We start from the raw sequence: 27,976 nt of genomic DNA on the forward strand, positions 1-27,976 counted from the left end.
CAGTGTACTACAGACTGAGGCTTTTAAAAAATCTCTTTCACCCTATCTCACGTCTTTATACATTAATTTGAAACTGATGTCGGACCAACCCTCTTCTACACCGGAATAAAAGTTAGTAAAGAGTGAAAAACTTGCGCCGCTTTATTTTCAGCTGTATAATGTCTGAAGAGTGTACTCGTCGGAAATAGTTTTTACGTACTATTTGAAAAATTAATTAGTTATTAACGAGTTTGTAAGATGTTTAAAAACGAAATAGATGGCAGAGAGAGACAGAGAAAGAAAGGGAAAACGGGTAAAAACAGTAACTTAGCGAGAAATAAAAGGAAGAAATGGTAGTGGAAGGAAAAAACCCGAGTAAAAAACTAATCGACTTTCGATAATTCGACGTGAACGAAAAAATGAGAGAAAAGACTAGCTTATTTCTTCTTTTTTTAAACTCTTTTTTTGTAATATAAACGTGTTTTTTTTTGGACGATGTTTCTTTTTATCTGTCTATAACTTGTATAAAATTTGCAGATGTGCGTATGTATTTTTTTGTGAAATTTTCTTTGAACTTTTTCTGCTACCGTAAGTAGCTTTGAAAAACACGACAAAGATGAAAAAAAATTCGTTAAGAATGTTAAAAGGGGGAAAAAATGTCTAAAACGTCGTTATTTTTAATAGTTGTAAAATAGCGAGTCTGATAAGATCGTTGGAAATTAAAACGTTTGACGTCGAAGCCAGCAGGTGAGTGAGGAACGCAAATTAGACCTCTTGCACGAGCTTGTTATGGATCTTTCCCCCAGCTTTTTCGCTGGTTTTCTTGGTAGGTACCTATTTAGTCTACTTCCAGTACACCTCTCATCAGGAAATCAGTTCAAGGTGCGTTTTCAACACCTCATATTGTACTGTAGGCCTATATACCTATCGATACACGGGTAGTAAATGTCGAATAGTGTAACTATAGAGAGCTGGAAGAGCTTTGTCGGCGTCGATGTCGATATTGTTAATGAGATATTTTTTCGGTACCCTCTCGAGCAGTGACTGGCAGAGTGGCAGGCTAAGGATGGTAAATTAGGTTGTTGCACGCGAAACCTAAACCAAGTGCGAAATTCGTACAAAAGCCGCTTTCACAAGCCACGTAATGCGAACGAGAATTGATTAGCTTTTGTAATGCTTTACCTTTTTTTTCCGGGGTCTTGGTGAGAATTTAATGTAACCTAGGGCTGGACGAGGAAAGGTGCTAAGTTCGTGTGTACGAGTACGGTGAGGCGATTTTCATCGTATTTTGTTCAATACTATGTAGTACTTTGTTGTTCTCTCTTATTCGTGTTTAAGAGTTTCAAGTGCGAAGAGCTTTCCTAGAAAATATCGTTGTTTTGGTATGAACTTTTCTACGTGCCGTAGGTACTTTGTTGTTGTTTAGAGTTTTATTTCGCGACCTGGCTCCTTCGCCTTCGCCTTCGTTTACCTTGAACAAATTTAGGGCAAAGTTTCAATTCTCGAAAACGCCGTGTTAAAATTTAGTTGGACGATGAATTTTTCTGGTTTATTTTAATGTAGGTATGATTTAAAGCACCCATCGCGCGTACCTATAATATAGTGTGTTTATTAATGTCGACAGTTCTTATGACAATTTTTCACAATTCGGAATTTCTAAAACATATTGCTGGAAGCTACAAAAAAGGGCTTGAAACTACCTCTAAGCGACTGAACATAATTATGTTGATACATAATACGTACCTATATAGGTATATTAGGATGCAAAATGAATTTTGGTTTTCCGACCTTCATCACTGAATAAAATGATAATTTTGTGGAAATTTTAATTTTCAAATATCTGCTAGAGGCTCCAAAACTGCTCAAAACGGTTAATTTGGAAACGGTTTCGAACCATCTTGAGCAGTTCTGGAGCCTTCAGCGCAGATTTTTGAAAATTTGAATTTCCACAAAATCACTTTGAATGAAATCGAAAAACTAAATACCCTGTTTTCAAAATGATAACTTGATTAGAGATAGTTTCAAGCCATTCTGGAGCATCCAAAAACCTTTTGGAAATCCCAGGTTTTGAAAAAAAAAAAAACAAGTCTTAAAATTAACCAAATTAAGCTTTAGGTACATAAACAAAAGTGATTGGTTTTTCATAATCGGATACTGTCAATTCAGAATTGCATTATTTCTCCTGCGATTTCACGATTGAAGATTTTAAAATATGTTCTAAACTAGAAGAAACCAATTTTGGAAAATTAGGGTGCAATTGGTCACGTGGCTTACTAATAATTATCCCAACTAACTTTTACTTCAACATCCATATAAAAGACTTATAGTTTTTTTTACTCGAGTAACTTCAACGAGTACAAAATTGATTAGATTGAAACCGGTTTCCAAGTAATAAATTGATAAATATACCCGTATAAAAATTCGTTCAGATATGATTATTTGAGTAAATCTAAAAAAATGACATTTCTCGTTAAATCTGCTTGCCCTAGTCCTAGGTGACCTTCTTTGGAAGATTTTATAAATCTCTGCATGTAAGTACCTAGTTGTTGGATTGGTACACAACTACACACGGATGCAAAATACATAGAAGACCTGTGAGACGAATCCAGTAGCAGGCAGTAAACGGACATCGACTCGTCTAACCTGTAGCAATGAAGAAAAAAAGAACACCGAACGCACCTACCGATATCGATACCGGATCAAAGGAAATGAATATTTTATACGGGTATCCGACAGCAGCATACCTATACCTATATAGATAGGTGCTCGTACTTAGACACGAAAAGATGTACGTATACGAAACACACAGCAGGAAAAAAGGGTTATAAGAAGAAAGCAACGTGGAAAAAGAGGAAAATAGATACTATAGATGTGTGAAATATTCAACACGGTTAAACCAATATTGCGACTGAACGAGCTAGGCGACTGGGTACTCCGACGACGAAAGACGAAACCATTACATAATTTACATAGGTTAAGGGTATGCGTGTGTATACGATACAGATGTCACAACATGGTTTTTATAAGCTCGGCCCCGGCTCCGGTCCCGGTCCTCGGCCGTGAAATGAAACGAGAAAGATACAATCTCTATACCATGCTTTTTAGCTCTCAATACGACAACGACGACATTTTCCTCTTCTCTTCTTTTTATTCTTTTTTAAATCTTATCCGACTTGTGCCCTCGTTGTGTACGATGATTTATCGCCGTCTGCGAAAAGCTCAACGTGATAATTTACCAGCAAATATGAATGGTAAACCACGCCTCTTATAGTCGAGATAAAAAAATACATCCTTTATTTGAAGTTGATCATTTATTCAAAACCACTTATATAAACAGCTAATTCAACTTTTCTAACCGAGCGCCCCAATAGTGTTTTTTTTTTTTTGCTTTTCTGGTTCTCTTTTTCTTCTTCTTCTTTTAATCTGGCTCATTTACAGCTCATCGTCGTCGTCGCGAATTTTCGACGAAAATACGAGTACCTGTGTATACTCATCGCTTATTCCTAGGAAAGTAATTTCATTCCAGTTTCGTTGCGGTATCTTCTTCTTTCAGCCCGAAGGCAATCCTTCTTGGAATTATATCCTAACGTTGGATTTACACGTACACACAAGTGAGAGAAAAAAACGTCGCCGCTCTAGATTGCGGTATAATGGGCGGATTTTCTTTTTAAATTTTTTTAAAATTAAGATACCTACTCGCTACTTACTTTGGTATCGTCGAGGAAATAATTTGAATCTTTTTTTCTTCTAATAAGATTGACGACGACGAAGGTAGAATTTAAATTTTCAAGGGCTCATCCACAGTAGGTAGGTACTTTATACAATCAATTTGTTTCAAAATTGTGATGGAGATGAGATGAAGGTTTCTCCCGATTTCATAATTAGGTATCTATCTATTGAACATGGTTTTGGCACGTCACACCAAGGAGCTCCCGGAGCCTCCATGTTTAAACAAAAAACAATAATAATTGCTATTTTCACGTTTTCTGCAACATAATTATAATTTTTTTCGTAAATTCCAAAAATCCCCCCCCCCTCCCACCAAAGAATTGGATATTTTCTATGGGAAAAAAATGAATTCATTTAATATTATTTCTATGATCATTTGAACCTCTTGTTGAAAATTTCAGATGGAAACTAGACCCTACCCCTTCCAGAAAAAGAGATAGACAAAAAATGTGCGTGATTTTTTTTCAGGCCGTATCACGTGTTTATTCCTATCCGCTGGAAATTCTCTGATTGAGTGAAATTGATTCAAGGTTTTAGTTGAAACATTCTTTCGATCACCCCCCCTCCCCTCCGAAGGAAGAGTCAAACTCCATTTTCAGCTGACTAAATCGATTTCTACACCTTCCAGAGAAACTTCCAAGTTATTCTGAAGAAATCGAAAATCACGCTGAAGGCTCCAGAATATCTGTAAATTGAGAAATTCTGATGGAGAGGGGGTGGCATTACAAAAAATACAGCCATTCGTACAAATTTCAAAAAATTCCTACCAAACAGAAAAGATTTGATTTTTTGAAATTTTTCCTCATAAATACATTACCTAAAATCATCAACCTGGAAATTGACTTGCAAGGGAACCTCTTGAGGTGTCACACTCCGATTTGAATGGAACCGCGATTTTTGGAAAGAGCATAGTCTAAAGCCCCTAAAACCAAATTTTCAGCTACTGAATTTCATTTTTCGATTTTTGGCGAATTTTTGAAAATTCAAAATTGACTGTTTTTGGCGATTTATGCATTTTGTTTTAAAAGTACGTACTTGATCAGTAAAAACGGTCAAAATAAGTTCCAAAACTAATAATAATTACCCAAATCCAAATTTTACCATTTCCAGCCATTCTGGAGCCTCCAGCGCGATTGTTCAATTTCTCCAGAATTTTGAATTTGCTCCAGAAGGCGTGAATATGAAGTTAGGCATCTAAAAATCGAGTTGCGTATTATACTCGACCTGTTTAACGAGTTTATCTATATTTGAGCCGATTTTGGGAGTGACACCTCAAGAGTGGTTTTTTGAGGTGTCACTCTCGCTCCAAAACGGCTGAATAGTAGAATTTGTGCTCCGGGGGTTAGTTCTTGTAGAAATTCAGCGATTCGCAAGAATTTCAAAAATTTCCTCACATACGGTCATCTTTTGATTTTTTTGATTTTTTAATTTTGAAAAAAGCTGGTCAAAAAACCACTCTTGAGGTGTCACTCCCAAAATCGGTTCAAATGTAGATAAACACGTTAAACAGGTCGAGTATAATACACTACTCGATTTTTTGCTGCCCAACTGCATATTCCCGACTTCTGGAGCAAATTCAAAAGTCTGGAGAAATTGAAAAATCGGTCTGGAGGCTCCAGAATGCGGGAAATTGCGAAATTTGGATGTGGGTAATTGATATTAGTTTTGGGACTTCTTTTGACCATTTTTACTGATCAAGTACGTACTTTTTAAAAAAATGCATAAATTGCCAAAAACAGTCAATTTTGAATTTTCAAAAATTCGCCAAAAATCGAAAAATGAACTTGGGCAGCTGAAAATTTGGTTTTGGGGGTTTTAGACTATGCTGTTTCCAAAAATTGCCGTCCCGTTTAAATCGGAGTGTGACACTTCAAGAGGTTCCCTTGTTAGATGTGGAATTGTAAATGAATTCTTTCAACCGGTTGAGGATAAATCACAACTCGATTTTTAGAGCCCAAATCAATTTTCAAGCCTCCTTAGAAATTGAAAATTGCGCTGGAGGCTCCGAAATGTCCAAAAAAGAAGGAATTCGGTTCGAGGGAGTCTCCACTCTCCACCTAATCAATTTGGGCAGCTTAAACTTTTCGTAAAGGGTTTTTAGGCCAAGGTTCTTTTCAAAAATCGCGATCCTACTTGAATCGCAGACGAACACCTCGAGAGGTTCGCCTTTGCAAGTTTCATATTTTTAGAAATTTTCACTCTCCACAGCTCCATAAATTCTATCAGATTCAAATAGCCAGAGGTGCAATAGCCTGCCATTTGCCAGAAATCCATCCAAATAAATACGAGATAAATATTTTTTAGTTAAATTCAACGAAAAATCTTAAACATCATAATTAAAGTAAGTAGATACATCTGTATCGGCAGGTGGGACGGTAATAAAAAAAAATCTCCTCAATCTCGTTGGTAGGTATTTATAAGAGTACGATGATCGGTGTCTGCAACGTTTGTAAACTGGACGTTTATATCATGTCGAGGGATTTACTCATCGTAGTGTTTTACTATACATGCAATTTTATAGTTTAAATGCTTTAAAGATGGTTTAATTTTAATGGCTTAATTCTGTACGCGAGTGAATAGTTTCGAAAAAAAAAAGATCCACGCAGAAATAACCCCCGAGTAAAGCCTAGCTTATCAGTATTGTTATCAATGTAAAACACATATAACAGACGATTAGCAACGATGCTTTTTATTATGCCGGTATTACGCTTGTAATATAAAATTTTTACGACGTACATGTAGTATTTTTGCTTCCTCTACATCTCTATATAGGCTAGGTAGTGCTTTTTCTGCTTATGGATTTCTGCGTTTCTGCCACCAAAATGCATCTAGAGTAAGAGGTCTAATTCGTCGTACCAATCGCAGTCGCGCCACATTCCGCATGTTGAACTTGGCTTTTCATTGCCTTCTTTTCTCTATTTCTCTTTCTATTCCACCTTGTAAATTAGCCACCGAACATAGAACTGGTTTAAATTAGTTGGTAACACGATAAAGAAGAAGAAAAAAAAATATATGGTAAACTCCTTTGGGCGATGGCAGGATGTACCTCTTTGTATTATAGCAGAACATAGTGCGTGAGTAACGCAAGTACCCAGCTAGTAAATCTGGTTGTGTATGTTGATGTTGTTGGCACTTATAATTTTCTTTCAACCGCAGATTAACTCTTGATCGTAATTTATTTCATTTCCTGCGCCATCGCTATAGCTCTCGTATAAATGAATTTTTTCCTTCCACTTTTTTTTAATTTAGATACTTGTATAGGTACTGAATGTCGTGTGAATGTGTCTTGAGTGTATTTGATGTACTTTTTCTTTATGGAACATACATTTTGTGCCTTTTTTTTCGTCCGTTAGTCTCGGCGTACTTTGATGTCTTGAAAAAAGAAGAAGAAGAAAATATCAACGGGTAATGGATTCATTACTGTACGACATACAGACGAGTCGCGTGATCATTATTTCCTTCCTGATGTTTGTTTATGGGCTAAGCTAGGTATGGCGAAATAACGTAGAGGTATTTTAATCGAAGACCTATGCTAGATGTCCATCTTGTGCCATCTCGTCATTATTATTACATCTCGTGTACCGTTATAAGCTCACAATAGGCTTAGCACCCAGCTACTTCTGTGTACTTTCAAGCTTACATTGGTAGCGTAGGTAGGTAGGTATGTTTACTTCAGCGAAATTTTCAGCAACGTTTTTTATGTACATTGTTCCAGGGTATTTGCCAATTCGCCAATCAACTTTTTCGTTTAGCAATCAAAAGCCGATTTTCGAGTGTACAAAAACATTCTCATTAATAACGAGTTGAAAACTTTATGCAAACTGTTTTAGTGTACGTAAAAAAAAAGTGGAAAGAAGAAAAAAAGAACGAATTATTTGACGAAGTTAAACTTCTAAAAGAAGTTTGAGTTTCGTTGAATACTTACTTTTATACCTAAGTTGAAAAAAATAAATAAGTAAATAACTTTTATCCCAAGTTTTTTTCATCATCCGTTATCGATTCACGAACCAGGTAAAAAGAGTTGTTATTGAAAAAAATGCTGGCGATGATGAGATGATGATTTGTAGGTGCTTCTGAGAGCCCGAAAAAATTGCCATATTTTGGTTCTCTAATGTAAAGGATGGTAAAGTGGAGAAGTCGGTAAAAAGAGCTTCAATAGCTGGAGGGGGTCAAGAGGTTGAAAGTAATCTCGTGATCGAACAAAAATGATGCAATAAAACGTTGAGAACATTTTTAATGACCAGAAAAAATGTTTATCCAAGCCCTTCACATATAGGTACCTATTTTAGACATCATAACTGATTTTAAAATACTTACTTTTCTGATGGTTTGAATCGTAGTGTTTTTCTTGCAAGTAATTTTGAAAAAAATTGAAAAAAGTTCTGAAATTCTTCTCAATTTCAAAAACCCTTCATCACAAAACAGATGTACTCGTACATTTTCACCTTCCAAAAAAAAAAAAAATAATAATCGTTCCTAATTAAAGTGAACATAGACCTGAGGAATTGTGGACTTTTTCAATGGAATGATCACAATGATCTGTTGACCAGAAAATTTCTTTATGAAAAATTTCCATTTTTAGCCAAATTTTTGTAAAAAATGGAACTATTGCAGTAGGTAGGCCAAACACTTATGTAGGTATTTATTTAGGTACCAGGTACCTACATAAATAATATGTTTCAGCACCACATTTTATGACCTGAAGTCTGTTCTTATTGATCAAATAAAATCAAACTTGGGAAATAGGTTTTTCTCGGGAGGAATATTTGACCTCTGGAGTTGGGAGTGTCAAAGTTCAAAATTACGAAAAGGCAATTTTTTTGGAGCAGCATCAGCTCCAATGTCCAGCATATAATGGGATGGTGCCACTAGTGCTTTTTGCTGGTTTCGACCTTCCAACCTCATTTGACTTTTTTCCAAGGTAAAAAAGTGGATTTTTGGCTATTTTCACGTGTTTTCGACATCTAGAACAACCTGTAGCCCCTCAAAATTAACCTGCAGGGTCCAAAATTTCACGGTGCAATGGGAGAGTGTACCTCAAGTGCTTTTTGCAGGTTTCGGCCTTTCAATCCGATCTGACCCCATTCCAGGATGGGAAAAGTGGATTTTTCGGTTATTTTCACATGTTTTTCGACTTTAAGAACAGCCTGTAGCCCCTCAAAATTAACCTGGAGGGTCCAAATTTTCACAGTACAATGGGAGAATGTACCTCAAGTGTTTTTTGCAGGTTTCGACCTTTCAACCCGATCTGACCCCATTCCAGGATGAGAAAAGTGGATTTTTCGGCTATTTTCACATATTTTTCGACTTTTAGCACAGCCTGTAGCTCCTCCAAGTTAACCTGGAGGGTTCAAATTTTTACAGTACAATAGCAGGATGTATCTCAAGTGCCTTTTGCAGGTTTCAACCTTCCAAACCCATTTGACTGTTTTCCAGAGTCAAAACAGTGGAATTTCGGCCAAATTTTTAGCCAAATTTTTGTGAAAAATGGGGCTATTGCGATAGGTCAAGCATTTATCTATTTTTTTTGGTTTTAATTAAAACTTTTAACAACCAGTAAAAAATTTTCCCAAATACTTGGAAAATGAAAAAATTGAATGAATTCACGTCATTCAAAAATAGACATCTTTTTTAGCCAACTTTCAACTGCACGTACTGTACCTAATCAATCAACTTTCGAGGTAACATTTTCACACCAATAGCTAATAAATTGTAGGCAATATTGTGAATTGAAAATTCTGTTTTCAATTTTTTTTAAATCTTCAAATTCTGACTTCTGAGTAGCTACGTTACACTCATAGCACTTTACATAATATATTAAAGATATGCAAAATGAGTACTTAACTTATGGGACTTGATTTTTTTCGTATAAATTGATACCATATTTTAACACTATCTGAACGATGGAAATTCAAGTTGGAGGGGAATGGAATAAAATTTTCCCACAAATCACAAATCCTTACAAGCATTTCTTATTCCAATTGAATGCGAGAAAATTTCCAGATTTCTCTTATTTCCACAAGTTCTTATCGCAATTTTTCATTTATAACTTAACGTTTTCTCACATAATTCCTTTCATTTTGAAAATGAACGATCACTCCTCACCTCTGCTTCTTCATTCTGTTAAAAACCTCACCCCCAAATATCGACTTCCCAAGCCAAATAACACCATCTATGGAAAATAAGAAGCGCGGAAGTTAATTTCTTACGATCGCGTACAACGTTTGCTTAGTACGCGGCGCTGGTGCTGGGCAAATAAAGAACAGTGTTCTTTAATAAGCAAACTAATAACATGCTGGCGAGATTAAAAAATTTTTCATTTTACTTGGGCAATCATTTAATATGTAGAAAGGGTCGGAATCCGGTGTGGTTAGACAAGGATGGCGGTTTCTGTTCGTCATTAATATGTAGAGGTAGCTGCTTACGCAGACATACAAATACTAAATGATGCAAAACTACAGCCACGCAGCCCCGCCACCATCCCCTGGTCTACATAGCAATTGGATTTTTCCAAGTCGAGGGTCGTCAAGTCGCAGCATACCTAGTTGAATGAAGGGAAATATTCCCTAAAGTTTTGCTACAAAACGTTGTCGCCGTGGTTTACAGTGGTGTTTTGTTATAAGAGTAGTTAGTCGTGCAGTTATTATTGTGCTGCAAAATGTACTCGTAGAAAAGCTCGTCGAGTTGAAATTAAAAGTCATTTGAAATATCAAACATTTAATCTTAATATTTTTCAACGAATCGGGCGCGTGTATCGCCTAAGGAGTGATTTTGGCGAACGTGATGATGTTTGTGAATTCAACGGCGGGGCTGTTGTGGTACAGAAAAGGGTGCAAAAAATGAAAAGGTGATTTCCGTTAACGAATTTACCAAGACGAACTATCTTAATTATTAAAACTGAATTGAAAATTTTTGAAGAATTTTCTGAAAACAAGGAATTTAGAAAGAAGAATAACACCAGAAAGGCGTATTATAATTTCCAAAAAGTTTCGAATCAACGGTACCGGTTGACTAAAGAGATGAACTGCTCTTGAATCTCAACCACACGTTTTCGCTTACAGATTGACGATATTTACGAAGCAGCTTATATTAAGAGAGGATTGCTGCACCACTGTGAGAATTTGAAATAAAGGAATGAAAGGATTAAATTTCACAGATAGTTGAGCCCATGAATTGATTCGAAGAATACAAAAAATGTGGATACGAAGGTGGACACGATTTTTGAAATCCGTTAGGAATTTATTTTCGTTCAGGTGGAGCAAGTTAGGCGTGTAACGTTTCAGGATTATGTATTCGAGGAAACTTTGTCCCGTAATAAAAGTGACATAAACGCAATAGGACCACAATGACGGTTTAACTAGTACGCTGGAGCTTAGTTCTTAACTTGCCGCTAAACTTACATCGTTAAAAGTTACTGTTATGTTCTTTGTTGGCTGCTTGAGGTTTACAATTCCTCACGGTAACATCTTAACCAATTAATTATTATGTCGCTGGAAAATTTACCATTTTCGCTTCTCATTACGTTTTTCGACTCGTCGAGGTGCAAGAGAGGCAGTCTAGTCGTTGGGAATTTCTTTATTGTTTAACGAACATGACTTAGGATATTTTTGTGTGGGCACCGACATGTTGAAATGGACAATTTTTGCATTAATTATCCCAGAAATATTGCTTCGCAAAGAGGACAAGAGGGGGTTACAATTTGTAAAATGAACTGGGAAAAATATTGAGAAAAATTCCCATCAGATTTGCCAAATTCGGAACTATGGAAGTGTCCCTACCGGACCAAAAAAATTTTAAGCAGACTCCAAAATACACCACCTCATTTTTATAATTTTGGGGAATTTTTAAAAATTCAAATTTGGCCCAAAAATGGGAAAAAATAAAATTTTACAAGATTTAATCGACCAAAAAATGCGATTTTGAAAGACATGTGTCTTTCGATTTCGCTCAATTTTTGTTTGTTAAATGTCTATCCACCCAATAAGTAAGAAACCCGCAATCACTTTGGTCCCTTCCCCCTCAGAGGGTGGGTGGGGAGAGGGGGGTTCAATTATTTTCACATTGTCTCGAGGTACTTGACTTCAATTCTCAGAAAATTTCCATTTGATGCTTTTTCGAAGTATTCAATTTTCGAGATGGGATCTTCTAACGGAGAAAGAGCACCCCCTCCCCCAAAATTGGAAAAAACTTTTTAAAAAAATCTGGGGCATATGATACTTATTTCAAATTTTATGTGTCACCCAAATTAAACCATTTTTTTTTATTTATACCCCCTTTGGGGAGGTGCTGGGGGCAAGGAATGGGGTCGAATCAAAAATCTGACGTCATATTCGTGTTCAGCATTACCAAAAACATACAATTCGATGTATCACATGCCCCAATTTTTTTGACAGTTTTGCCTAAATTTGGGGGTGGAGGTGCTCCCTCTCCATTAGAAGACCCCATCTCGAAAATTGAATATTTCGAAAAAGCATCAAATGGAAATTTTCTGAGAATTGAAGTCAAGTACCTTGAAACAATGTTAAAATAATTGAAGCCCCCCATCCGCCCCCCGAGGGGGCTGGGATCAAACTGTTTGCGGGTTTCTTACTTAATGGGTGGGTGATGGTTTTCAATCGTTCTAAAGTCTCTAGCAAATTTTGATTTTTGTTTTTTGTTCAAAAACTGGAGAATTCAAAAATCCGTCGAGGGCCCCAGTCACCTGTACTATCACACCCACACTGTGTTAAAAATGCTTAATCGACCTACCTACTGAGAATATCCAGTAAATAGTTGAAATTATAGGATATCCTTGACCATAGTTTAGATGTAAATTTTACACTACTGAACCCTTAATTTAGCCACTTTAAGTACCACCTACCTAAACCTATCTGTTAGAAAACTTTCAACTTTCCTTCTGCTGAAGCTATACGAGTTGGTAAATCGTATCGATTAGAAAACTTGTTTGTCGAACGACTCGGACCTTTATAGCGTCGCATCATTGATAACCTTGACAAAAGTTGACAGGGCATGAAACAAAATACGAACTTGAGAACTCTGCCCTCTTAAAGCTTTTTCAAAATAGCCGAAGACTGCATGCGGTAAACTCTTGAGAAGATAAATATTTCACAAACATCGCATATCCTCCATCATAAAACACCATATACTCGTATATACGAGTATTTTGCAAGCAGCAAAACAGTAAACGGAAGGAGACCATTTTGTTCGTATGACGTGAGGTGAGACGAAACGTGGTACATTTACGAGTATTTTCGACCGTTTCCAGCTCGAGCATATCTTTCGGTGAAAAAATCGCTGATTAACGCTAAAACGTGTGCAAAATGTCGAGAGGCTCTTGTCGCAAGGATAAATTTCACAAAACTTCTCGACACCGTCGTCTTTTTCTTTTGTCTCGACAGCACGTCTGGCCTCAGTATTTATCTGGCAAACGTTAGTCGTTGTCGCAGGCTTTTTTGCAAAACGTATCACGTCTCATGGTCGAGAGTTTTTTTTTTTGCACGTCAAAAGTTCAGAAATTTAATGTTGTTTGAGGAAGCAAGATTGACCAGGTGCTGGTTGATTTATTTTTAAATCGTATCCATCTCGTATTCTCGATGCAGTTACGAGTTTTATATCGTGTGTGGCGAATTATATCGATTGTATGGTTAATTAATAAATATGGAATACGTAATATTTTTACTCGATTAACGGTTCTTTTGGCTTGATAATGAATGAGAATATCGGCTTCATTACGCGTATGAGGTCGATTCTCGTATATTCTAGCGGTATTAACAAAAATATGCAGCGGTTTGCAAAATTCCAATGAGATTTTCTCGATATTTTTTTTCATGTATTGTTTTCACGCATATGTTTTGATTCTGATATAAAATAAGAATGTCACCTACATAATATAGAATCGAAAAATACGTATATATGTACCTACTTGAATTTCGATGCTTTCACTAGCTATAGATCCTTCTGATGGCGAGTCAACGATTTATACGAATATGGTCCCTCGATCAGTTTTATTTTAATTAAGCCATTATATTTTACGAATTCCAGTCTACCTATCTAGACTAAAATCGAACTCGATACTCGAGCATAATTAATTCGATCGAGATTTTTATCCCATCTTCGTCTAGAATATTGGGATGGAGAAAGATCGACCTTGATTGATACTAATAGGTCAACATAGAATAAGCGGTAAAATACGTTCATCTGTATCTTAACGACTGTTTATTTCCGAACAAACTCACCGACTCGACTCTCGGACTCGGTGTTTAATTTGGTGTAAGCGAATGGTACCTGTGATAGTGTCGTTTTCACTCCATGTGACATTTTATCCAAAGTGGTCTTCAACTTTATTATATGCCTGTGTCGGATTCGACGCGGTGATTACAGAAGTCATCTTTTACCTTCGGTAATGTTATGGGCTGGTATCTCAGTTGGATGCTGCGTATCGTTTCGTAAATTCATTTAAAGATTGAATTTCTATTCAATTTTTCACTTCGAGATGAGGGCACACATTTTTTAAAAGTTGATCGTATTTTCTGTTAGAAGAATTTATTCAGTTGCAAGGGAACCATTTACGATTTATCAACTCAAATTGAGCTGAAGTTTGGCTCATTGAAGGACCATGTCACACAGACTTTAGGACCAAATTTCGAGTTTTTGATTTCTAAAATCGAGGAAATACCTTGAAACGCAGTGGTGCCAATTTTTTTAAAACAATTATTGCCAATTTCTAAAAACCGAAAAAATTGACAAGTTTTTGGTTGTTTTTCTCAAATTTTTGAAGTACAGAACCGCTCCGTAGAGCTCTAAAAGTGGTCTTGGAGTTTTATGGCAATGGCCTCGATCGACGCAAAATCTCAAACACTATCTTATGAAACCGGTCCATTTTTCCCAAAACAGGTTGGGTATGGGCTAAAGCGAAAAACCCGTGATTTTTCCGAAAACGTTCCCTCTTTGAGAACTCTCACATTTCCTAAGGGACCGAAAACTACTTCTCTGTAGAAAAGTTTTTTTCATACATTTTTTTCCAACTTTAAAAAAAAATAATCTAGAAAACGTGATTTTTGAGCGCCAATTTTGATCATTTTTTGCTCAAATTCGAAATATAGCAATGTGGGAAAGAGCATCTATCCTGCACATTTTTTAGGAAAAAAAACAGTTTCTTGACGATTGTAGCACACATTGAGTACTCCTGGCTCGTTTCCATCAACAGCCAAATTGAAATTTGGAAGGAAATGGCCTCTTTTCTCCAAAATTTCAGCTGTTGGAGAAAAATGAGCCATGGAATTATTCTTAGCTTTATTTGATACCTAGATTTTGCATTTTTTTGATTTCCTAAATATTGACCTTTAAAGGAGGGAGGATGAAAAAATTTAAAATTATCGAAAAATCAAAAAAGTGATATAGTTTTGATATAGGTATTTGGTTTTGGGGGCGTTGATTCAGGCCCAAAAAGTTGCTTGACCCAAAAACGAAAATTGAACCCCCTGAGCCTCAAAATGAACTCGGGCTCCAAAATTTTGAAAAATTCAAAATGCATAATATTGAATTAGGTAGGTGTAGTGGGCTGAGAGGTCCTTGGTCCGTTGAAAATAGAAATTTATGTGTTTCGAGAGTTCCGAAGATAATAAACAAGATTTGGTAAAATTCAAAAACGATTGATATAATATTCAAAAATAATAGAATGCAATTGAACACAAAATGATAATATTAAACGATAATTGCTTTACACTAATTTATAGCTTTTTTAAAGACAGATAAAGCTTTGATAAACGTCTCTCTAACTCACTACTAGCTATGTGATCGATCGTCTGTATTTTATATTTACAGAGGACCAATCAATCAGCCAATAGGAGCATATTTTGGTTAGGTCATGGTGGTTACCTACGTTATTGTTCATTGTAGGTATTGTTTCTTTTTTTTCCATCGAAGTAATCAATTTTAATATTTGTCAATAATTTCTGTCGGATTAGTTCATAACAGTAGGTAGATGTTATTTTTGAAAGCGTTAATTCTATTCCTGAAATTGGTTTAATTCCAAAAACGAAATAAAGCCCCAGAGGCCCAGAGCCCTGAATGGGACTTTTGTGCCCAAAGTGGGTTAGAATTACAATATATATTTTGGAAGATTCTGATTCTGAGATCAGCTCGATCTCAAAACAAATATTGAGCTTCTAGATCCTCAATAGAGCTCGGGGCTCAAAATTTTGATGAATACGAAATGAGTTAATATTTTTGAAGGTTCCAATTCTAATTCTTGAATTGGTTTGGATTTGAGCCGTCATTCCTTCAAGCCCCAAATAGAATTCGGGGTCCAAAAGTTTTGAAATAAGTACCAAATTGGTACAATAGGATTTTATGTTTTTGATAGCACTGATTTTGATTCTGAAATTATGTAGTAGGTTTAGTGTGATCTCAAAAACCAAATTGAGCCCTCGTGAGCCCGAAAAGGGACTTGAGCCCAAAATTTTGAGAAACGCACTATCGAAATGTAGGTTATCGATGGTACCTACTGATTCCAATTTTAAGCCCTGTTTGACCAAAAAACAAAATGAAGCCTCCGGCTACAAGACAGGGTTTTGCTCCCAAAATCTTGGAAAATTCAATAAAATTTGATTTTGGGTTCAAAAAAATTTCATCACATCATCAGAATCAAAATCAGAACTAGCCCCCCCCCCCGAAAACTATTTTCTGATGCCCATATCAATTTTGATGATAGTTCGGAAGTTTTTTAATCCGCAGGTAGAATTTTTGAGTAATTAGATTATTTCCTCTCAAATTTCAATCTGGTAGACTTAGCCAAGTACTGTGAATTCTGAGCGACTTCAGAACTTGAAACATTTTACTCACAGTATCTATAAACGTAGGTCCTCTATCTACTCAAAACGAGAAAGACTTCCTCATCAGTTTGTAGAAAAGGGCAAGGAAATGAAAGAGGGCGAGAAGAGCGAGATAGATATTTATATGTACCTACGTATACCTAGTTTATTAAATTCATCGGTTTGAAAGCTCATTAAGCTAGCTTTTACATTGTGTTTAAAAGATCAGTCGTGTATGAATTGGGTTATGTTTTGTTTGCAGGTATACCTACATCCTACATCATACATATACGTATAGATTATTGGATAACGATGTCGGTAGTACCATGAAGCATCACTTCTAATCACCCTTATCCAAAGTTGAACCGGAGCTGCGGTGGTAGCGGCGTTATCGAATATCAACCGACAAATATTTGAACGGGTACCGAATTATTTGACGCGTAATGCTGACCGGTAAGTTTGTAATTTTGTTATTGTATGTTTCCATTCGGTTTACACGTTTATATATTTCGTACGTGTAATGCAAATAGTTAGGAAAAATGCCTACCTAGTACGTAACGCCCAAGGTAACATTTCCGACCAGTTGTTAATTAGCAAAGTGCACCGACCATGTTTTGGGTCAGGTGCAGAAATCCATACCTATATGCGTGGGTGTAGGCGTACTATTAGGTACATAGTTATGGTGAATTGGTATAACGAACGTTTGTAGAATTATTTAATAGGTATAGGTACCGAGATTTTCGGCGTATTTTATTGGTGATTCTGGTATTTTTCGATATTGAAGTTCATCGTTCAGAAGTTTTCATTGGGAGTAGGAAGTTTAATGAGGAAGATCAAGTGTTCTGAAAATAGAAAAGGGGGGTGTAAGTGGTGAAGTGCTTTGAAAAAAAAAGTACATAGCCGTAGGCATCCCCCCCTCCCATGAGAAATAAGCATAAAAATCTGAAAATTTTTACAACAAAATTTCGGCATAAATATTCTCACTAATAAGGTCTCCAAAAATTATGAACATCTGTGTGTTGAGATGTTGCTGTATGTATCATACCTCCTCACAATGTTCCTGTATAACGACCGACGAAAAAACTTCAACCCGAAGAATATAAAAGATTTAATTATTAATAAAAAAAGCTATTTCATCGAGAAATTGCCAAATTTCAATTTAATCCTCGTCTCGTTGTAAAAGTCGGACTTTTCGCGTTCACCGTACCTAACTAATTCGTTGGAAAATTTTTTACGACTTTTGAAACCGATGTTTTACAATGTTGCAAGATGAACATGGAAGAGATTGTGAGGCAGTTCGGGTATACTTTCGAGGCATCGAAATAAGTTTTTCCTAGGGTGGAGTGATATTAAAGCAAAGTTAATGTATTTTTTTTCCTTTTCTTGCGGTAATGAAACGTTTAATAAAGGATATATTTATGAAGATCTGATCGTGCGACTTTGGTTCGCAAGACACGTGTGCGAAAGTGAGTGAATTGTTGCAGAAAAAGGAAGAATGGCAGTTTTTAAGCTATCGATTTCTTATGTGTGTTGAAAGCATTCAGAGACGTGACGAAGTGAAGTATCACGGAGGGAGGGGAGAGGAGGGGAGTAAGACTTGAATTTTTCTCAACGTTTTTCGCCAGATTTTACCAAATTTTTACACCAGACACTGTCTCGTCCAGTATTTTTCATGCTAATTAGACAGATGTGGAGACAAAAATATTGAATAATTTTATGTAAATGCTCAAGATTCATTAACTACAAATAAAAATTTGGATTGTTCTATTACCGGTTGGAAGCTATTGAAATCAAAAATCAAAAATTCACACTTTTTTCTTGTTATGTATTTTCGTGTTGGGGGGGGGGCTTTGGTCTTAGAAAATCAAAATTGAAAAAAAAACTTTATGAATTAACTGTAGGTATGTTTCTTAAATTTCTGGAGTTAAGTTTTTATTTTTGAAATTTTTTGAAAAATGCACAGTTCGTAGAATTCAAATATGTTTGAGCGATGTGAGAGCAAAAGCTTTGAAAAAACTGATAATTCAAAAAGTAAAATAGTTCATGCAAAAAGTTGATTTTCTTAGTTTTAAAATTTCAATAAGGTAGTAGTTTTCAGACAATTATGATATTTTTAAAAATATGAATGGAGCTCGAGCAATGAGAGAGCAAGGCAAAAGCTCTCAAAAATTCACAATTCTTCATTTTTTTTTCAAAACATAATTTTATATGTTTTTAAAATAAGTACAACCAATTTTGGCAGAAATAAGAAATTATTGTTTCTGAATTTTTGGGGGAAAAAATAGGACATTTTTTGATATTTCAGTAGAAGTTAGGATTTTCTAGAAGTTTTAACTCGAATGCATTTGAGATAACTTTTTTTTTGGACAAGCAAAACAACAATTTTCTTTATGTGAGAAGTCAATTTTTTCACACTCTAATTTTGGTAGTAGAAAGGAAAAGGAAAAGGATCTGGCCTGAGCGGAGTGAGGATGAAAACTTTTGAAAATTCATGATTCAAGACGTAAAAACTCAAGGTTTTTGAAATTTTTTTTGATTTTCCCTGCTTATAGAATTTCTTTCCAACTTGCAACTTTTCCGAATTTCTCAACTTTTTTCAACTCACCGTTTCCCCCCCACTAATTCCCAATTTTTCGCCTAATTTTTTCTGTTGAGAGGGAGGGGATGAGCCATCTCTTCACACTCCTCCGTTGGGCACTCCTCTGAAACCATTTTGTAAGGTTATTCTTCTGCAAAAAAAAAAAGTCATCAGAGGAGAAATCGTGCAGAATTTAATTTTTTCGAGTTTTTTATGTCACACAATTTCTTCCCAATAATATTACCCAAATTTCTCAACTTTTTTTTACTCGCCGATTTTCCTTCAAAAATTCCCATTTTTCTGCAAAATTTTTTCTGTTGAGAGGGAGGGGGATGAGACATCACTACACACTCCTCCATTCGCACTCCTCTGAAAGAATTTTATATGTATTCTTCTGATAAAAAATGTCATCAGAGGAGAAATTGTGCAGAATTTAATTTTTTTCGAGTTTCTTATATCACACAATTTCTTCCCAACTTACCCAAATTTCTCAACTTTTTTCAACTCGCCGATTTCCTCCAAAAATTCCCAACTTTTTGCTAAATTTTTTCTATCGAGATGGAGTGGGGTGAGCCATCCCTCCACACTCCTCTGAAAGAATTTTAAATTTTTCTGATAAAAAAATCATCATAGGAGAAATTGTGCAGAATTTAATTTTTTCGAATTTTTCATGAAAAATGTGTCGATGAATTTTTGAAAAATGTGTTGAAAAGCGTAATACAGCATTTGAAATTTGTTCTTGTGACGAATTTTCCAATCCAACATTTTTTTGCTTATTGAGATAGGTACCTAACTCGTAAGTGTTGTGAAAAATTTTTTCTATCATTTTTCAATGATACCCCTCGAATTTGAAAATAATGCAAAAATCCATTCTATAAATTTTTCTCACTTTTATTCGATGAACCTAGAAACTTCCAGTCAAGTAAAAAATCATTTGAGCCTTTTCACTTTCCCTTTTAAATTGCACTTGCTCCTTCAATTTCCAATGTACGTAGGTAAACAAAAAATTCATCTCAAGTGCATATTATGAAGATAGGTACCTATTCGATTATACATATGTACATATATTATGGTTATGTCCAAATTTTTAAAAAATTGGTCATTAACTGTTAAGAAACCTATACCCTTTAGTGAGTTTTTCAAATTCCATCTGTCAAGCGTTAGGTCTCTCCTGGACACGAAAAGGGTAATCGAAGCTGACATTTTCACCGTTTACTTAAGTGATATTTTTTCACATATTTAAAATACTTGGCGACAAAAAACGACCATCGACCAGTTTGTTTCTTTATCTTCGCTTCCTAGAAAAATACGCATACTTTGTATGAGATCACCCTAGCAAGAAATGTGTACCTACATTCCAGCATCTAGCGCCAGATTATATTCCCAAACACAGGTCAACCATCTTTACTGGGTTGTCGTCTCAGTACGAGATCGTTAAAACAAAACACGACCACCTCTCTTCCTCTACCTCTCGAACTAATTTTCCCATTACGTACAGAACATCTGGTTAATAGGTTCGCGAACATGTCACACGATTCAGTGCCAAGGCGTCTTGTAACTGACGTACCGCAACCATTATAGAACACGATCGCGAAACCTGAAATAATAATCTAGATTAGCATATACCTAATCGTTATTCGGCGATAGGCTGCGACGAGAGAATTTTCTGGGTATAAACAAAACGTACCTACAGTACCACTGTACCTAATCCTTGGCAGCGTGGTGTGGAGTGAAATATGGCATCAGAAGAGATGCGAAGGTACAGGGAGAGAGATTGAGAAAAAAAGTACTTTGGCTAAATGCCAGGCAGCTTTGCTGCAGAAGACATAAGGTGAATAGGAAAAGCACTGCCAGGGTGAAAGGGTAATGTTGTGCAATTTAATCAACACGATGAAGAAGAAGAAGAAGAAAAAAAAGATTTCCCGAAAGCAATACATCAAGGTATCCAGTAGTACGTCTTAGGTATCGCAGCTTTCAGCCTTGGTAAAGTTCGCGGTCGCAGAAATCTCCTCGGATAGGAAAATACGAGTACGATGCAATGGGGAGGTAGAGCAGGAGGAGGTGGTGAAAAACACACGCGATCTTTTTATTTTCTAATCCGATACGTAAGTATACGGTTTTGTTGATGCGTTAAAATGTATGCAACGTATATTTATAGCCTCATCGACGTACAAATCTACGTACCTAAGACGCGACCGCACGAAAAGAAAAAAACAGGGCAACCAAAAAAAAAACCGAGCAGATTTAAAAAGTCTGCGACGATGCTGATGCGGAGCTGTGCTTTCGCTATATATATCGTATAGCTTTTCTATATCAAAGAAAAGTCTATAAATTTTCAACTTTGTCTCGAAATAAGGCAGCAAAGAGCTATCGAATTTATTTGCGCCGCCAAAAACTTTCCGAATAATAGAAATTTCCCAGCACGATAATTTGAATATTTTAACATATTATTTCTTCCCTTTCCTCTTCTCTGGTTTGCTTTTTTTTACAAATTGTTTTATACTTTTGTTATTTGCCGCTGTAGCACGTTCCATTGCAGTACACAAACATTGATAATAACGAGCTTCGATATTCGGTAGAAAAAAAAAGAGCAGAAAGTCGCACTTCGCCACTATACAAGTACCTTTTCATCTCCCGCTGATAGCACGTTTCAATTCCAGTGTATAAATTAATTCCTACACGTAAATATTCCGTTTAATAGAATTATACGAGAATGAGTATGTGTACACATGTAAACCATATGCTCGGACGCTGGCATCGTTTTAAATGAAAAACGACACCGAAAATACCAAATTGTGTGGAAGCTTGCGAGCGCGGTGTCGCAGCAGGCGCTAAATTTTAAGTGTTGTATGGTCGTGTATAGATAGGCTGCGAGCTGAACTCGTATAGTATAAAACGTAAGCTGAGGCATCGAGCATGAAATTCATTTTCCCATGTCAACCAACACCCAACTACGAATACGAATGAGAAAAGAAATATCGTCTTCTTTTTCACTTACGTAGATTAGATATATATGTACCAGAGTAGTTAGACACTTAATATTTATAATTAACGATGTAATTGTTTTTAACTCTCGACAGCGACGATAGTGACGCAATATTGTAAAGATAGTTTTCAGAAAATGAGCTTCGATGATTTAGATGATTCGGTAAAGGAATCGTTATTTAGCTTTCTTTCCGTGCTTTTGATTTAAAAATTTTTTTTGAGGTAGGTTTTGGTTAATTTTCAATAGGTATAGGTACCTATTTGGATAATATCTCCTCCAGTTTTACAAAAATTAATGGTAATTTTTAGTAAGTCATTGGTATGATTAGCAGGATAAATTGTATACAAAAATTCATCTCCCTAATAAAAAACATCAACCTCTCACAAACCAAATCTAACCCCCCTTACGGGTGTAATAATCTTGTAATTATAAACACCCCCCCCCCAAAAAAACGATGTTTCCACCAAATAATAGGTTGTCCCTATGGCAAAAAATGCTGCCAAAAACGCTTTTTTGAACATTTAAGTAGCTTCCATCACATAAAGAAGTGCTAAAAATTGGTGCAAAAATGACTAATACGCTGAAAAATATTTGAAAAAAATTTTAATGTTTGTCACTTAGATACCTTTTCAAAGACTTTCGCGTAAAATTTCATAATTTTCTGTTACTTTTTTCAGCATCTGCTGGAGTTTTTGAAATATTGAGTAAAATTTTTCGTTGTTAAATTTTTCAATGTCGATTTGTCCATTTTTCATGAAGCTCAAAAATTAGCACATGACTTTCAAGACATCTTATGAATTTTTCCTTTATTTTGTAAGGTAACCACAGATTGCCAATTTTACTACTTTTATGATTGCTTCACTAAATTTTATTTTTTTTCCTCCCATAAATTTCGAAATTCTGCTAAATGTGCATTTATTTTCACTTAAGTAGAATACTTGTTATTGTTTTTCATAACTTTTTCATTGGTTTTGACAAATTTTCGTGAATTTCGGTAAATTTGTTGAAGTTTTTAAACAATTTTTCATCATATTTTACAATTTTTTTTGAGACATTCCAAAGTTTTTATGCAAAGGAGGAGTTATTGCGATAAGGCCATTTTTTGGCCCCACCTAGTTTTCAACTCGACCACTCTAAAAATGTTGTAATAAATGTCCGAAATACGAATCCGTGGTTAGTTAACCCAAAATGACCATTTTTTGGGCTCTAGGAGTTCCCAAAGTTGCGAATAAAAAATAAATTTTAGGAACCACCAAGTATTATTTTCAAAAACTTTTTTAGTGTAAAATATCTGTTTGGCCCTGATAAACATTATGTGAGGTGATTATTCTACTTTCGACCCTCGGGGGTAGAAATTGGGGGGAGGTTTGATATTTTAAAAATTTTGGAACCACCGTTTTTAACCTACCCTTTTGAGCCTCGCTAAAAAGCTTTTCACAGTTTATTAGTATCTGAAAGACCTCCATACTACCAAATTTTGAGCTCAATAAAAATTTTCGCTGGTACTCAAAAATCCAATTTTCTAATTTTTCGTAATTTCGATATTGTAGTGGGGACTAGGGACTCCTAGTTACCTACCTGGTAGGGAATTATGCCCAGGCTGGGGGTAAGCTAGCTAGACTAGCGCCCTCTGGTGGATTCGTTCCATCCAGAGGTAGACCCTGCCGAAAGCTCCTGCCTCTGTGCAGTTCTTTTATACTAGTTGACGTAGCAGCTTTAACGCTGGCCGCTTCCGTCTAATAAGAGAACGCTCAGCAGAAGAATACCATCGTATTGTATCGTGTCACCTGTATGACCAGGTGACCATTGTGCATTATATAATAAACGTAATAAGCAACTGGATTGTTCCTTATTGGGGTATTATAATTATGGTACTTGGTTGGGACTGACGTAGTATAGCCAAGTTAGTGGTGCCCCCAGGAGTGGATAACGCAGGGAGTGGCACCACTCAGTGGTTAAGTTGGTATTTCCCCCCAACAATATTTTGGGCACCCCAGGGAAACTAGAAGCCTGCGATTTGCGCCAAACGTAACGTTTTGAGGTATATATTCGATTATCCAAGTGAAAAAGTTCAATTAAGCTCCCTGTGTATTTGTAATTTTGAACCCTTTTTTTAGAGCCCCTCTCATTTTAGGGACCCCTAAAAAAGGCGTTTATGCATATTTTTTCAAATAAATTGAATAATTTGCATTTGAAACGCACTAGGAAGTGCTCGAGAAATTTCCATATGAATTTCCCTATAACTTTCGAAATTCAGCTATTTTGGGTCAAATTCTGAGAATTTTACTTCGTTTAAATCGTGAATACATGATTTTAACGTAAGTATTTTCGAAGAGTTAAATTTCAGAACTTGACCCAAAATAGCCCAATTTCGAAAGTTACTGTAAAAATCATTCGAAAAATTATCGAGCACTTGCTAGTGTGTTTCAAATGTAAATTCTTCAATTTATTTCAAAAACTACGCATAAACGCCTTTTTTAGGGGTGCCTAAAATGGGAGGGTCTAAAAAAAGGGTTCAAAATTACGAATATACAGGGAGCTCAATTCAACTTTTTCATCTAAATAATCGAATAATTATATACCTCAAAACGTTACGTTTGGCGCAAATCCCAGGCTTCTAGTTTTTCAGGGGTTCCCAAAATATCGAAATCACGAAAAATTAGAAAATTGGATTTTTGAGTACCAGCTAAAATTTTTATTGAGCTCAAAATTTGGTAGAATGGAAGTTCCTCAAATACTAATAAACTGTAAAAAGCTTTTGAGCGAGGTTCAAAAGGGTAGGTTCAAAATGGTGGTTCCAAAATTTTCAAAAAATTGAAACCCCTCCAATTTCTGCCCCCGAGGGTCGAAAGTAAGAAAATCACCTCACATAACGTTTATCTGGTTCAAAAAGATATTTTACGCTAAAAAAGTTTTTGAAAATAACACTCAGTGGTTCCTAAAATTATTTTCTTATTCGCAACTTTGGGATCCCTGGAGCCCAAAAAATTGTCATTTTGGGTTAATTAACCACGGATCCGTATTTCGGACATTTATTACAATATTTTTAGAGCGGTCGAGTTGAAAACTAGGTGGGTCCAAAAAATGGCCTTATCGCAACTCCTCCTTTCGGTAAGGTACTTACATTTTATAAAAAAAAATTGTACTTACCATACATTTTTTGGGTATGCTTGTAATTTTCAACATTTTTGTGTAAATTTAACTAAGTAATTTTATCAAGTTTTGCACAATTAATTCTTTATTCCTTCGCTATTTATGATTTTTATGCCTGTATCTTTGATTTCCAATTTCTGTTGAGCAATTTTATTGTAATTTTGTGCGATTTTTGTAATTCTATACAACATTTTACCTCATTCATTCCAAGAGTACGTTGTTACAAAAGTTTTATAAACATTATTTTGATGATTATATTTTTGGCAAATTTTCAAGATTGTGCACGATTTTGTTGATGTCTCATTATTTTTTTCAGGTGTGCAGATATTTTATTGACATTTTGATCAATTTTTGCATTTTTTGTACTTAGCATTGGCATTATATTATTGCATTATTTTCACCAATTTTAAAGCAATATATACCAAGTTCAATTTTTCAAAATTAGTTTTTGATTAGGTATTTTCGACGATTTCTTATCAAATTGTTTTTACTAACGACGCCAACGCTGCACAATTTTAACGGTATCTGGTTCGGATTTATTCCAAAAAAGGACGGAGGGAGGCTAAAGGATCGTTGACAAAACTTATGATGCGATTATATTTAAAGCCATAACATTGTATTTTTTTCTAGACCCTTTCCCCTAGCCCCCTCAACAAAAATCCTCTTCAAAATGATGTCATTATTAAAATTATGCGCAGTTTGGTTCAAGTTTATAATCTCATCCATCTGAAAATCTTTTCGTGGGCAACAAATGAAAATAAGTACCTACCTATTGCGGTATATCAACAACTCACAAAATAAAAAATAATTCATTCGTGATAATTCGATGAAAAAAAAAATGAAAATTGAAATTACAATAAAGTCGTATTTTGAAATGTAAAATTAGGTATCTATTTCATTTACAAGGTAAAATCGTTGTACCTATTTCTTTTGTATTGTCGAAACGGAGCACCTACAAAAAATTGATTTTGTGTTGCAGTTGGCTCAGTCGAGTTTTCTTCTCGTGGGTTGATAAGTAGGTAAACAGGCAGACAGATGGGTAGATCTATAAGATCTGTAGGTAGACACGTTGAAAATACGAAACCAAAAACAAAAGCTGAATTTTGCAAAAGAAATAATTCCCAGCAATTGTTATGCGAAATATTTTCAATTTATATTTCAGACGGTTTTTGCGAACAAAACTCGGTAAGATTTCTCCGGAGAAAATTCCAGGGTAATAAAATGATTTTCAAAGACGTTGTACATATTGTCGAATTTCCAGACATCTTTTTGTGCTTCTTAAACTTGCTCAGCAACAGATAGAGCAGGCAAAACAAAAGCAGGTGGAAGGATCATACTAAGTTATACCATAACTTTGCAGCGTTAGCTTATCTTCTGCTTTACTCGAATTTTTATGTACGAAAACTAGAAATACAAGTACAAATATTTGGAACGAGAGGGGAAAAAATTCACCACAGTTTTTGTACCTATGAACCAGACGAGTAGATGGGTACCTAACTAAGTATCGGATGTAAAATTCAAGCAAGATGCGTGTTGGTGTTGACTATCGAGCGAGTAAAGTAGGTACATATGAGGCAGCTTGCGCACCAAAATCTAGTCGAATTCGCAGAAGAACGATATTTTGAAAAATTAAATTTCACGGATTCTGAATTCACTTTAAATATTTACTCACCTTGGAACACGTTTTTACCTCCACTGCGCCCTGAAATAGTAAGGAGAGGTGAAGAGATTAGGCAACCGATGCTGAAGGTAACTTTTTGGAAAAACGTTTTCGATTCTGGCCGTATGCATTTTTAAGTCGAAAACGGCTGCTTGTTTTTTGTACACTTGGAGTATGTACATATATACCTATCTATCTACAAGCATACCTACTTAGCTACTCACATCTATATATTAATAGTATGACCGAATTCTTATGACACTGAGATCTCAGCAACGGCTGAACCGATTTTGCTCAGTGACCTCTCAAAAAATAGCTTTTGAACTGTAGATGTGCAGGTTTTTATCAAAAGTTCTAAAAGTTGCACCGTAAAGCTCAAAAAAGCTCAATAATTGATTTTTGCCAATACATAGCACATTTGATGTATACAGAGAAGTACGTACATTATACCTTGAAAGAGCACCAAAAGAAGTCAAATGTCGAAGAAAAATGTTTACAAAAAAGTTGTGCCATAAAGCTCAAAAAAGCTCAATAATTGATTTTGGCCTATACCTAGCACATTTGATGTATACAGAGAAGTATGTATATTATACCTAGAAAGACCATCAAAATAAGTGGAATGTTGAAGAAAAAATTTAACAAAAATAGTTGCGCTGTAAAGCTCAAAAAAGCTCAATATTCATTAAAAAGCTTATAGCATGACCAAATTCTTTTGACTCTGAGATCTCAGCAACGGCTGAACCGATTTTGCTCAGTGACCTCTCAAAAAATATCTTTTGAACCATAGATATGCAGGTTTTTATCAAAAGTTCTAAAAGTTGCACCATAAAGCTCAAAAAAGCTCAATAATTGATTTTGGCCTATACCTAGCACATTTAATGTATACAAAGAAGTACATATATTAAGTATATCTTGAAAGAGCATCAAAAGAAGTGGGATGTTGAAGAAAAAAGTAAACAAAAATAATTGTGCTGTAAAGCTCAAAAAAGCTCAATATTCGTCAAAAAGCTCAATAATTGATTTTCGCCTAAGTTTTAAAGAAAGCTTTGAGCCTAAACATTTGTACCTACACTTCTTCA

The 27,976-nt window shown here is 35.5% G+C and overlaps 1 protein-coding gene across 4 annotated transcripts in view; it reads left to right on the forward strand.

The window, feature by feature from the left end:
- LOC135833138 (irregular chiasm C-roughest protein-like) overlaps nucleotides 1–27,976 on the forward strand; it is a 327,416-nt gene that overhangs the window by 93,684 nt on the left and 205,756 nt on the right. For all 4 annotated transcript variants that reach the window (XM_065346787.1, XM_065346786.1, XM_065346791.1 and 1 more), the window contains exon 3: nucleotides 16,783–16,973. The gene's annotated coding sequence lies outside the window, so the exon portion shown is untranslated. The remainder of the gene's footprint in view (nucleotides 1–16,782; nucleotides 16,974–27,976) is intronic.

This window comes from Planococcus citri, chromosome 1 (assembly GCF_950023065.1).
Source record: "Planococcus citri chromosome 1, ihPlaCitr1.1, whole genome shotgun sequence".
In the NCBI taxonomy this organism is placed as follows: domain Eukaryota; kingdom Metazoa; phylum Arthropoda; class Insecta; order Hemiptera; family Pseudococcidae; genus Planococcus; species Planococcus citri.